Source organism: Coturnix japonica, chromosome 12 (genome assembly GCF_054131305.1).
Source record: "Coturnix japonica strain WE chromosome 12, WE-NBRP24, whole genome shotgun sequence".
In the NCBI taxonomy this organism is placed as follows: Eukaryota; Metazoa; Chordata; class Aves; order Galliformes; family Phasianidae; genus Coturnix; species Coturnix japonica.
The window spans coordinates 8,485,977-8,496,167 of NC_140674.1; the positions used below are offsets into that span (position 1 = coordinate 8,485,977).

Sequence of the window (10,191 nt, forward strand, 5' to 3'; positions counted from 1 at the left end):
CGATGCGTGACTGAGAAATGAGGGTGGCACCCGAGGCGGTGCTGACACGAGTACGGAGCTAAATATAGGCCGCTTGGAAAGGGCAGGTGGAGCAGGAGGGAAGGGTGCTCGGGAAACAACAGGGCCTGTAGGCCGGCAGCAATACAGCAATACAGCAATATAACAATACAGCTCCACGAACGTTAGGCTGGTTAGCAGGAAAATAATGCCCCTGAACCAAAGCCTGACTGCAGGTAGGGGATGGAGCTTGAAAGCTGGATCTAGAGATCGCTGGCTTGACTGGTGTCCTGCATGTGGATGCAACACCACGTAGTCAGGAAGAGAATCTCTTCTAGGTGACTTGTAGGACTAGATAGCAAGGCATCCTGGTGCACGTTATTCCTGCAGCTCTGCTTACCTCTCCCATCACACCCTCTGCCACCACAGAAAACTCTGAGGTAGTTTTGCCTTCTGTAAGAGCTACTGCGTTCATTTTGTCTCTGTGTTTGTTACAACCACTTCCCACCGGGACTATAAACACATTACTATATGTTAATCTGATCAGAGTTAAGTATACGCCTAGAGAAAATATTATATAACAGCAACACAATAAACAATGATTGCAGCGGCACTATGCAATACCAATGAGTCCTTCTCAAAATTACAGCGTAGTCGATGCAGATCAAACGAGATGAGAAGGGAAAGATTGCCGTTTGCTAATACAAAGAACACAGCTTCCACATTGTTTCCACATCATTTCAATGTTTGTTTTGCTCCTAAGCATTTCCTCTTTGAAATTAGGACATGTTCGTATGCAGTTTTCAATCTGAAAACATTACAAGAATACTCCGCAACAACTTCAGTGCTGTTTTCCTACGAACTGTTTTTAAGGAACTGACCACAAAAAAGAAAAAGAACTGCTGAAAACCATCCCTATGTGCTTTTTCCATTGCAGCAGATTGGACCAGATTAACTTCTATTACTGGTTTTGTGCTTCCTCTCATACTGGTTTTATGGATCCAAGTTGTTTGTTCGTGAGTATTTTAATGTAAAAGCTTAAAAAGTGCTGACTTGCCCTTAGTTGCTGGTGGTCTAGGTTCAATATGCTGAATAAAAATACTCATACTTCAATTCTCTTGTCATGTAGTTTTATTTTACACTTACAGCAGCCTATCACAAGTATTGCTAGTGCTAACTTTATTATTAAAAGCTGAAATTACAGTCTGAGACTTGTTTTCATGCGGATTTATGATCTATTGGGGTTATCTGCTGTATGGAAATTCACCCAGAGCTCCTTGCTTCATGTCTGATCTCTGTTCTCTGCACAGGGTGGAAACAACTTCTTTAGTACAAAGTTTCTATTTCCATACGTAACATACAAAGTGAAGTTTTGCTAAAAGTTAAGGCTTTGAGCTTACACAAATAAGTAATTTAAGGGTTCATTAAGTACTTATAATGTTAATTCTAGGTAGGTCAAAGCCAGAAACAAGACAGATGGGTGGAGGACAGATTAGCATAGGAAGAAGTAGCCACCCTATTGCTTAAACAGATCATCTCAGCTATCTCGCCTGCAGATCTTCTGTATCTTCTGTTAGTCCTGCAGCAAAGTAACGGTTTGTGTGAAGAGGAATGGGCTCGCTTCTTGAAAGTCCAGGGCTTTTGTGTTACAACAGCCTCACACACATTTTCTGCCAATGTCGACCACTTGCAGCTATGAGGTATAAGGGCCCTCAGAATGACTTAGAGGGAGCAGAGAAGAAATCATTTAAGCAGCCATTTACTCTTCTATTTATTTTTTTTTCCCTGAGGTCATGTCAGACCTTCTTTGCTTTTAGATATCACTGATACCACTAAGTACAGTATGTTCACCTGAATGAGACTTTACCATCTTTCCATCATCGTGGTAAGGATGACCTTCCTATTGACATGTTTATCTTGAATCTTGAATCTTGAACCTTCAATTACTTGAATTCTATCTTTATAATCTGTTTTAGCACTCACCTTAATCATGCAAAGGGGAGCAGAAATATTAGAAGAAAGTTCCATTACATGAGAATCAATCTTCCTTTACCTTCTCATAGTGAAGACTTTAAAACCAGAACATGGCTTCTGTTTAAGATACAGAAAAATATTCTCTGTACATCTGCGGGAATGCCATTTATTTCTCACTGTGACCTTTCTCTCATTAAGGCTTGATTGTGCTCCACCAAAGTCAGGATGTTCTGGAAGTAAATGTCACTTTCAAGGAATCATACACACATAATTCCCCTTACCTTTACAACTGGCAGCAATACTTGACTATTAAAATAAACAAGGAGAGAAAAAAAAAAAAAGGTTTTGCATGAATATGTGATGCAGTAACCATAACTATAAAATAGTCTCTTCACTTTCCTTATATTCCATGTAGGGCAATACAATTAAAAAATAATTGTTTTTATCACAACTTCTACAACCTAAGGAAAAATGTATATATTTTTTAACACCGCAGAGATAGGCACCAGCAAAACAGGCATCCAAAGAGTGAAGCACGGGGTAGATATTGAGTGTATGGAGGATTCTGCCAGAACTTGTTCTGCCAAATGCAGAATCTTATTCAAAATCACCGAAAGAACAACAAAGCTCAGGACAACCAGTTAAATGTGTGCTTTTAGTGCCCTGTCTCTGTTTCTCCCCTGCAGATCACAATAACATTTTGTTGGCTGATTATGTTCACGGGAGCTGTGCTGGTCCTGTCCCCAGCCCTCAGCTGCTGCTTCAACCTGTGGTGTGCAGTCTGAGCTGTACAAAAGGAAGATGGGCAGTAAAGGGTTTTTTTGCTTGTTCAAAGCTTAGAACTTTTGGTTACGCTGTGTTGAAACAAAATTTCTGTTGCATTTGAATGACACCACAAATAAACATTAAAATATGACAGCCTAAACAGCTCAACAGTTCCAAAATCAAGACAGTCTAAAATACTTCCAAACATTCTCACAAGAAGGAAGGAAATGAGACTCTGTGGCATTGCCTGAGCCCTGCTCTATCCATCAGCAACCTGATTCAGCAGGCAGAACCCCTGCCCATGTGTCCATCCAGCAGCCCCACTCCTCCCCAGTGCCCTGCTGGCTCTGGTTGGTGCAAGCAGGCTGCCTGCACCCTGCATGCAGGGCCTGGCAGGAGATGTGCTGAGGCTGCTTCAATGAGTGCGTCGTGTAGTGGCACATTTCAGAAACAGGTCTAACCAGACAATGCACATAATAACAAAAATTAATGCTGTCCAACCAGCGCTGGCTTCCCTTGCAGTACCTGACCCACTTCAAGGTTGCTGGAATAATACATGGAATAATAATGAAGACCTTAACAGACTAATTCAAGTCTCCATTCAAGTGCAAACTTATGCCTGTAATGCATGCCTGTGACTGTCATCTTGCACAAGATGACTGCAAAATACCCTGGCAGACTCATGGCCTGTAATTCCCAGCACTACAGCTTCTCCTACAGCAGCAGCTGCTGCAACTGCTGTACAGACTGTTTCTCTCATACCCAGCCTTGGTCTCTGTCAAACAAAGACTGCAGCAGTGCAGTGCAACTGTGCAAAGCCAGGCATCATCACTGCTCTGCTACTACCACACTGAGAAATGGCAGACTCCTGTGCTTCAAACTACTGGAGGCAGATTTTCAGAGAAAAAGTTTTTATTAGGAAACAAGTAAGCACTGTGCTCCACTCCAGGAGGAAGGAAGAGGTCACGCTGTAACACCACCATGCACCAACACTCCTAGGTAAGGGGCAGAATCATCCTTGCATATGAAGCACCTGCAGGGAAAGTGACTTCTGTGAGTGCTGCCATTGAAATCAATTAGGAAAAGACAGGAAGACAAAATGGTTGGACAGTGAAGCTAGATTAAAATCATTTCAGCACTGAAAGTAATTATTCCTTAAAATTATTTACCAGGAGACGTGACAGATCCATATTATTCACCCTGTCAGCTGAAGCTTGGTATCTTGCTGAACTGCAAACCTGAATCTGAGCAGGGCAGGTTTTGTCAGGATGAGCTGAGCCGCTTTCTGCAGAGCAAGAGCTCCAGTCCCCAAGGTGCTGCCATCAACAGCACCGTCACAGCAGCCCCCCAACCTGCAGCAGACGAGCAGGCTGTGGGTAGGCCCTGCGTAGGCAGCAGGTCAGCCATGCAACTGCTTGGTGGCACACAGTGCCAGCAGGGGCACTTGCTCCAGGTACCTGGCAGATCTGCTTCTCATGGGAGCTCAGTGCCTGCTCGCTTTTCTTGGGAGTGAAGGAAGTTGCTTTGAGAGTTGAGGGAAAAGCCTGGTTGCAAGCTTTGGCAGTCACGCTTGCCAGAGATTACCGTGCTTGTGGCTGGTACCAGCTTTCATGTCTCAGCTACACTGATGCTTCCTGTTAGTTAAATGACAGACTTGGTCGGCCTGCATTCTTAAAATGCCTGTATGTTTGTGGCCATTTCACACTCCGGTACAAACTCTAAGTTTCTCACATGGAAATTTCCTCCTCTTAAATATGTGCATTGTTTTAAAAGCTATTTCTTCACAGCTTAAATCTCTACTCAGATGCAGTTTGCATACTTTCCAGACCCTTTGCACTGCCACACAAAGCCTTAGGTAGCAAGGTGAATGAGCTTTAGTCTAGGCTCAGATATGTACTGGAGAAGCGGCTGGGCTTGTGTAAGAGATGCCAGGCGTCCAGACGTTTGTCATCGCAGCAGTCGTCCAGCCAGCCCTATTGAACAGTGAAGAAGGTACTTGCTGACCCTGCTGCCTTTGTAACATGTGAGGAGTGCCCAGGTGATTTGTTTTGGACATCTGAGCTATACCAGGAAGAGTGTAATTTCCATCTTAAGGACGGGAACGGACGTCTTTGAAATCCACAAGGCCATCTCTACAATGACCACATGACTGTAGCCTCAGAAAACACTCATTATTTTCAGGCCTGCCAGTAAACATCCTCTTCCAGACCTGGCTCTGCAGGCTAAGGATCCTGAGACTGGAATTGTCACTCCTGGAAATCAGGCCTCTTCCCATAGCTCTGCAGGCTGGAATTGTGCTGCTCTTTCCAAATCTGCCCTGGAGAAAGCACACTGCTGGGCACAAGCCCACATTTGTCAGCTCTTTGAACTAACCCAGCTGACCTTGCCTGAAGCAGAGTGGAGTGCACGTATTCCCTGGACACACACACCTTTTTGGCAGAGCTGTGCAGGTAGCTCAGCTATGGCGAAAATGCAGAACTAGAGCACGAGGGAGTGAGTCAAAGGGGCTTGCAACCTGAATACCCACATGTGGTCTCTGGGAGTCCCATGGGTTTGCTTAATTGGGCCAGTGTGTGCAGAGCCCATCTCTCTAAACAGCCATGCCATGGTTGCAATTAAGGATAAGCTTTTGATGTCAATGAGGTATTTGTTTTACCTTCATAAAATACCAAAATAAGTACTGTCTTGGTGAGAGGACACGGTATGACAATGCCTGGTAACAGATACACTCAGGGGTAATTAGAAGACAAAGGACAGAAAAAAGACAAGACAATATAGGATGAAGAACTACATACACTAGAAAGCAAATCTACATCTATGCAAGACCATGGCATCAAGATAAGCATACTAGATGTCTAGCAAAACCTTCCTAATATAAATGTAGTGTATATTAATTCAGGTTTGCTACTAATGTACTTTATCCAAGCCTGATGTGCTGAAAAGATATTTGAACAACAGCAAGAAGTTTTGCAGGTGGTACTTGGAATGGCAGTCACGTTTCTTAGCATCTCTTTCTGACCTAAATTCTTTCTAAGGATTGAAGTCTGTTGTGGCCAGGTCTCAATGCATACTTGGCTCCAGGTTATTGTATTCATGTCATTATTAAAGTCACTACTTAGATTTAAAATGCTTTTAAAGAGTTTGAAGATTCTGCCTATATAACAAGCCAAGGAATATTCTTCAGATGAGGTATACAAGTTGTGCCCAGCACTCCTGAAAATCATTTGGATTGCATGCATTTGTGATACTGCTTAATTTAAGCAAACAGCAAAATTGGTGCCACAGTAAAGACAATTTGACTTTATAAAATGCTTCTCCTTTAGTATTGATAGAGAATACTAGTAGTAAATTTAAGACAATGTAAGACAGTAAGAATGATTTTTGAAACATGATAATTTCCTCTTCAGTTCAAAACGATCCTGCTATGTCTAACTGGGTGTGGAGGGATACAAAATGCCTTAATCTTTTCCTATTTTTCTGGTTCTTCTAACTGATGAGTTATAACAACTACAGATGAGTGTGTGCTATCATCAGAGACCAACCACTAATATAGATTCAATTATATGATTCATTCCTGGCTTCAGGACTTTAGTATTAAAAAACATGATAATTATGAAATAATCGTAATATATTGGGATTTTCAAAATGACACAATTGCACTTTTTGGTCAATATTACTTAATATTTCCTTCAATTTTACTTTAAAAGTCATCATAGCAGACATCTCTGACATCTCCAATATGCAGGATGCCTGTGCGTATTCACATATATTAGGAATACCTTCCATTTATTTGCCTGTGATGGAGGACGTTTGTCAGCAGGGCTCCAGCCCACACTCCTTGAGTCACAGCACGTACTATGTGTGGTCAGGAAGTGCAGGCATGGGACTGGTGCCTGCCAGAAGCAGTACCCAGATGGAACTGTGGGCACCAGCCGCTGGGCTCTCCCAGGCTCCCTCAGGCCTGGGTTTGCTTTACTAAAGACATCCGTGAATTCTCCTCCCCAAAGATTTCCCATCTTGTTTTGCTATTTTTTAAGTCAGGTAGGCATATTAACAGAAAGGAATCTGACAAACATGTGCATAAATGAAAAACACGCTGCATAAGTGTTAACTCTGAAGTTCTCCTCCAGTACCAGATTGTTCAGGAAAATAACAGCAAGAAAGTTCCAAGCTGTTCCAGAAATAATCGAAGTGATGTTCCTATTGTAGCCATTTCATTGCTGAAATCCTACTGCAGTTTAGTAATTCTTAGACATAGAACAACAGCTCAGCAAAGCCGGCCTGGTTTGCAAATTTCTTAAAACCAGGAGTGCCAAAGATTTTTTTTTCCTGCCAAATTAGTTGCTGTCAGCCAAATGAAAAGGTGTAAATCCTTCCCTCTTGTTCACTCAGTTCCTTTAGCAGTTCTCAGGACCTGACAGAGACTGAAACTACCCGCTATTAGCAGCAAGAAAAAGTATGAGGCAGAATGCCAACTTCTAAATTAAACAAACAAAAAACCTTTTCTAGCTGGCTTTAAAGGCAAGTATATTTCTTTCACACCTAGTGCTCAGTACACAGTCAAGTTTAAGCGAGCAGCTGGAAAAGTACCAAAGACATATATACTTACATGCGTTTTTGAACGCATCCCAAAAGTCTCTGAAGACAGCCCCCTCTGTCTCTGAGCCAGCTGGAACAATGGGAGTTGGGAAGATTTTTTATCAGAGTGGAAAGGCCTAGAGGTCATTGTACAAGTCCCATCAGCATCATGGTGGCACAGCTGTCTGTCAAGAAACACATCTAGAGAATTTTGTAATTAGTTAAAAGACTGCTTAATTTTATTGTAGGTTTTCACTCAAGAAGAGTGGCATATTTTTTGTTTGGTTTGGTTGGGTTTTGGATTTGCTTTTAGATTTCAGGACTCCCCTAACTCAGGAAATTATTCCTGTGAACAGAAGTCCCAAAAAGCCTTTTCTCAAATGCATCCATTATCTTTAATAACACATTCCAAACAGTTCTTCACCATGAATAAGAAAACAACAGATAAGTAAGCTCTTTTCTGAAAGAGAGAAATGACTAAAAATGACTTGTTTATTGAAGTTTTCCTTAATGTAAGCAGGGCACCATATGCAGGAACTGTGGTGTTTCAGTGTACACTGTGGTCCCAGTAAATAAAATACTGGTCTTATTAAAGAGTAATGTATGTTGTTTACTGACAAGAAAAAATGTGCATGTCTATAAGAAGTATTATGAGATTCCAGACTTGCAGAAAGATGAACTTCGAAGTCCAGCTCTTCAAACCATCTGCCAAATTCCTAAAACCTTGCTAGAAAATGAGGATGGTTCTGAAGAGGGCTAAAGAGTTGAAAAAAATGACACAGTTAAATAGATGCAATTCCTTCTATGGAGTATTATACAGTCTTCCAGGCTTCTATGAATCTCCTGATAAAACTTATGGGGTGATACATAAGCCTACGCTGGAAAACTGCTTCTCTAAGTTCAGAAGGACATGCTGATTCACCGGCTCCCTAAATCTTCATATTCGGGTATTTTTATGCTTTGGCATTCAGTCCTACACTAGCTATAGAACTCACATATGGGGCATGCTGGATAACTCTGATTTCCCACCACTTGGCATGACGTTCTTGTGCTTCCGTCCCCTGCCAGTGGTGAGAAGCTGCTTAGACCTCACAGTCAATTCACTCTAGTAGTTACTTCTTCCTGTTCAAAGGTGGGGGTGAAGAGGAGCTTGGACTGCTGAAAAGCCTCATATAGTATAGTATACTCGTATAGTAGAGACAGATCGCAACAGGAAGAAAAATGAACACAGACACCATCCTACGAGCCCTTGCCCACAGCTTGTTCAGAAAATACCTCAGACATTCTGAAAACTCTCAACAGCAGCTTGCTCAGAATATACCCATCCAGTTTTAATACGTCAGTGGTAAGATTCTTCTCAGACAGAAGCTCCAACTCCTGTCTTAGAAAGGTGAATGGAAACAGTACAGAAATGTTATTTACCATTGAGATGTCAAAGAATTTCTATTTATAATTCAGTAGAGCTTAAAACACCAGAACTCTCTCTTCGTGTCCTTTTACATTTTCCCTTTCCTAGATATTCATCATCAAAGAAGGAAATATAGCCACCTTTCCCTGCAGAGAGGTCTATACCATACCAACCATTTCCTTATGTAGTTATACCAAGCTCTTTACGCATGTGTTAGCATTAGCTTGTGAAATTACTTTTTGGACTTTCCCTTCTGATCAAAACTCTTTGCACCTACTTCTGTGACTTCCTCCTGTGTGCAGCTGGCTCAGACATCAAGGTCTTTGAAACCGTCATGGTGTTGAACAGAAGACCAGGCAAGGCAGGCTGCTGTCACTGCTCTGTAGTTATTATTGCACCAGATGTCTTCCTTAAAAATATATATACATATTTACACACATACGCATGCATATATATTTGTTCTCAGTGGCCTTAGTTTGCTTAACAATAATACATATTTTAAGATACTCCTCATCGTTCATAATAACACGTGTATTACTCAAGGCGTATTTGTGGAGGCCTTTTAAACTTGAAACTTAAACATTTAATTAAAACTTACTGTGCTTTTCAGGCCTGCTTGCATGAGGCCGGACTGGAGGTAGAGCTTCAGAGCTCAAGTCTCCTTTCTGCAGCAGGAAGGAAAAATAGTGCCTATCTTAAGTTGTCAGAAATTTAAGCATCTGAGCAGAATTTTCCTCACAGTGTTTTCTCTTTGGTATTACACGGTAGGTGAAATGAGGAGGATTTTGCTCTGTGTTTTAATGATGGATAGTGGTAACCGCAGAATTCTTCATTCAGGGATTTCTCAAGGCCATAGGAATGACTTGGCTTGAAGGACTGTGCGTCCAAACATACAAATTACCCAATAAAATCTGTTATTTTCCTCATGCTCAACAGTGCTGGCTCTATGGATCAAAAGCTCTGTTGGGTAATCCCACATATTAATTGTAATTTGGTGACAAGTATAGATTTGGAGGATTCTTTGGGGTGTACTTTGACCATGAAGTCTTCAGGTGCTGGAAAGATGTTCTAGCAATTGTACCTCATTTTCCCATTGTTAAAGTGTTGTGCAAGGGAATGCTTGCAGTACTCAAGAAAATGTCATGGTGATATGAATAATCCTGAATGCAGGACAGCTTGTTCAGAGTTACCTAATACACAGTGTTTGCCAGAGCAGCACAGAGCTGAGCACCCTGCTCTGCAGCAGCAGCCTGCTGCTCAGGAACAGGCATTGCTCTGACATCAGAATACTCCACTGCAGCTCCCTCTCCTAACCCTCAAAGAGAAGAAACCAAGCCATATAAGTGAGGATGTTAGTCTGTATTTGAAAGGTGGCCTCAAACCTTATTAATAACTCCTTCACCTTAGGTTTGGAAGCAGGCAACGAAACTTTCAATGCCCATAGTTAAATGTGAGGGGTGAGAAAACTT

The 10,191-nt window shown here is 41.8% G+C and overlaps 1 long non-coding RNA gene across 1 annotated transcript; it reads right to left on the reverse strand.

Moving 5' to 3' along the window:
* Positions 1–3,630: 3,630 nt before the first annotated feature.
* LOC107318031 (uncharacterized) lies at positions 3,631–10,191 on the reverse strand. Its single transcript, XR_014933186.1, has 2 exons — positions 7,346–10,191; positions 3,631–3,769 (listed from the first exon to the last, which is right to left on the reverse strand). It is a non-coding gene; the product is annotated as an uncharacterized LOC107318031 (long non-coding RNA).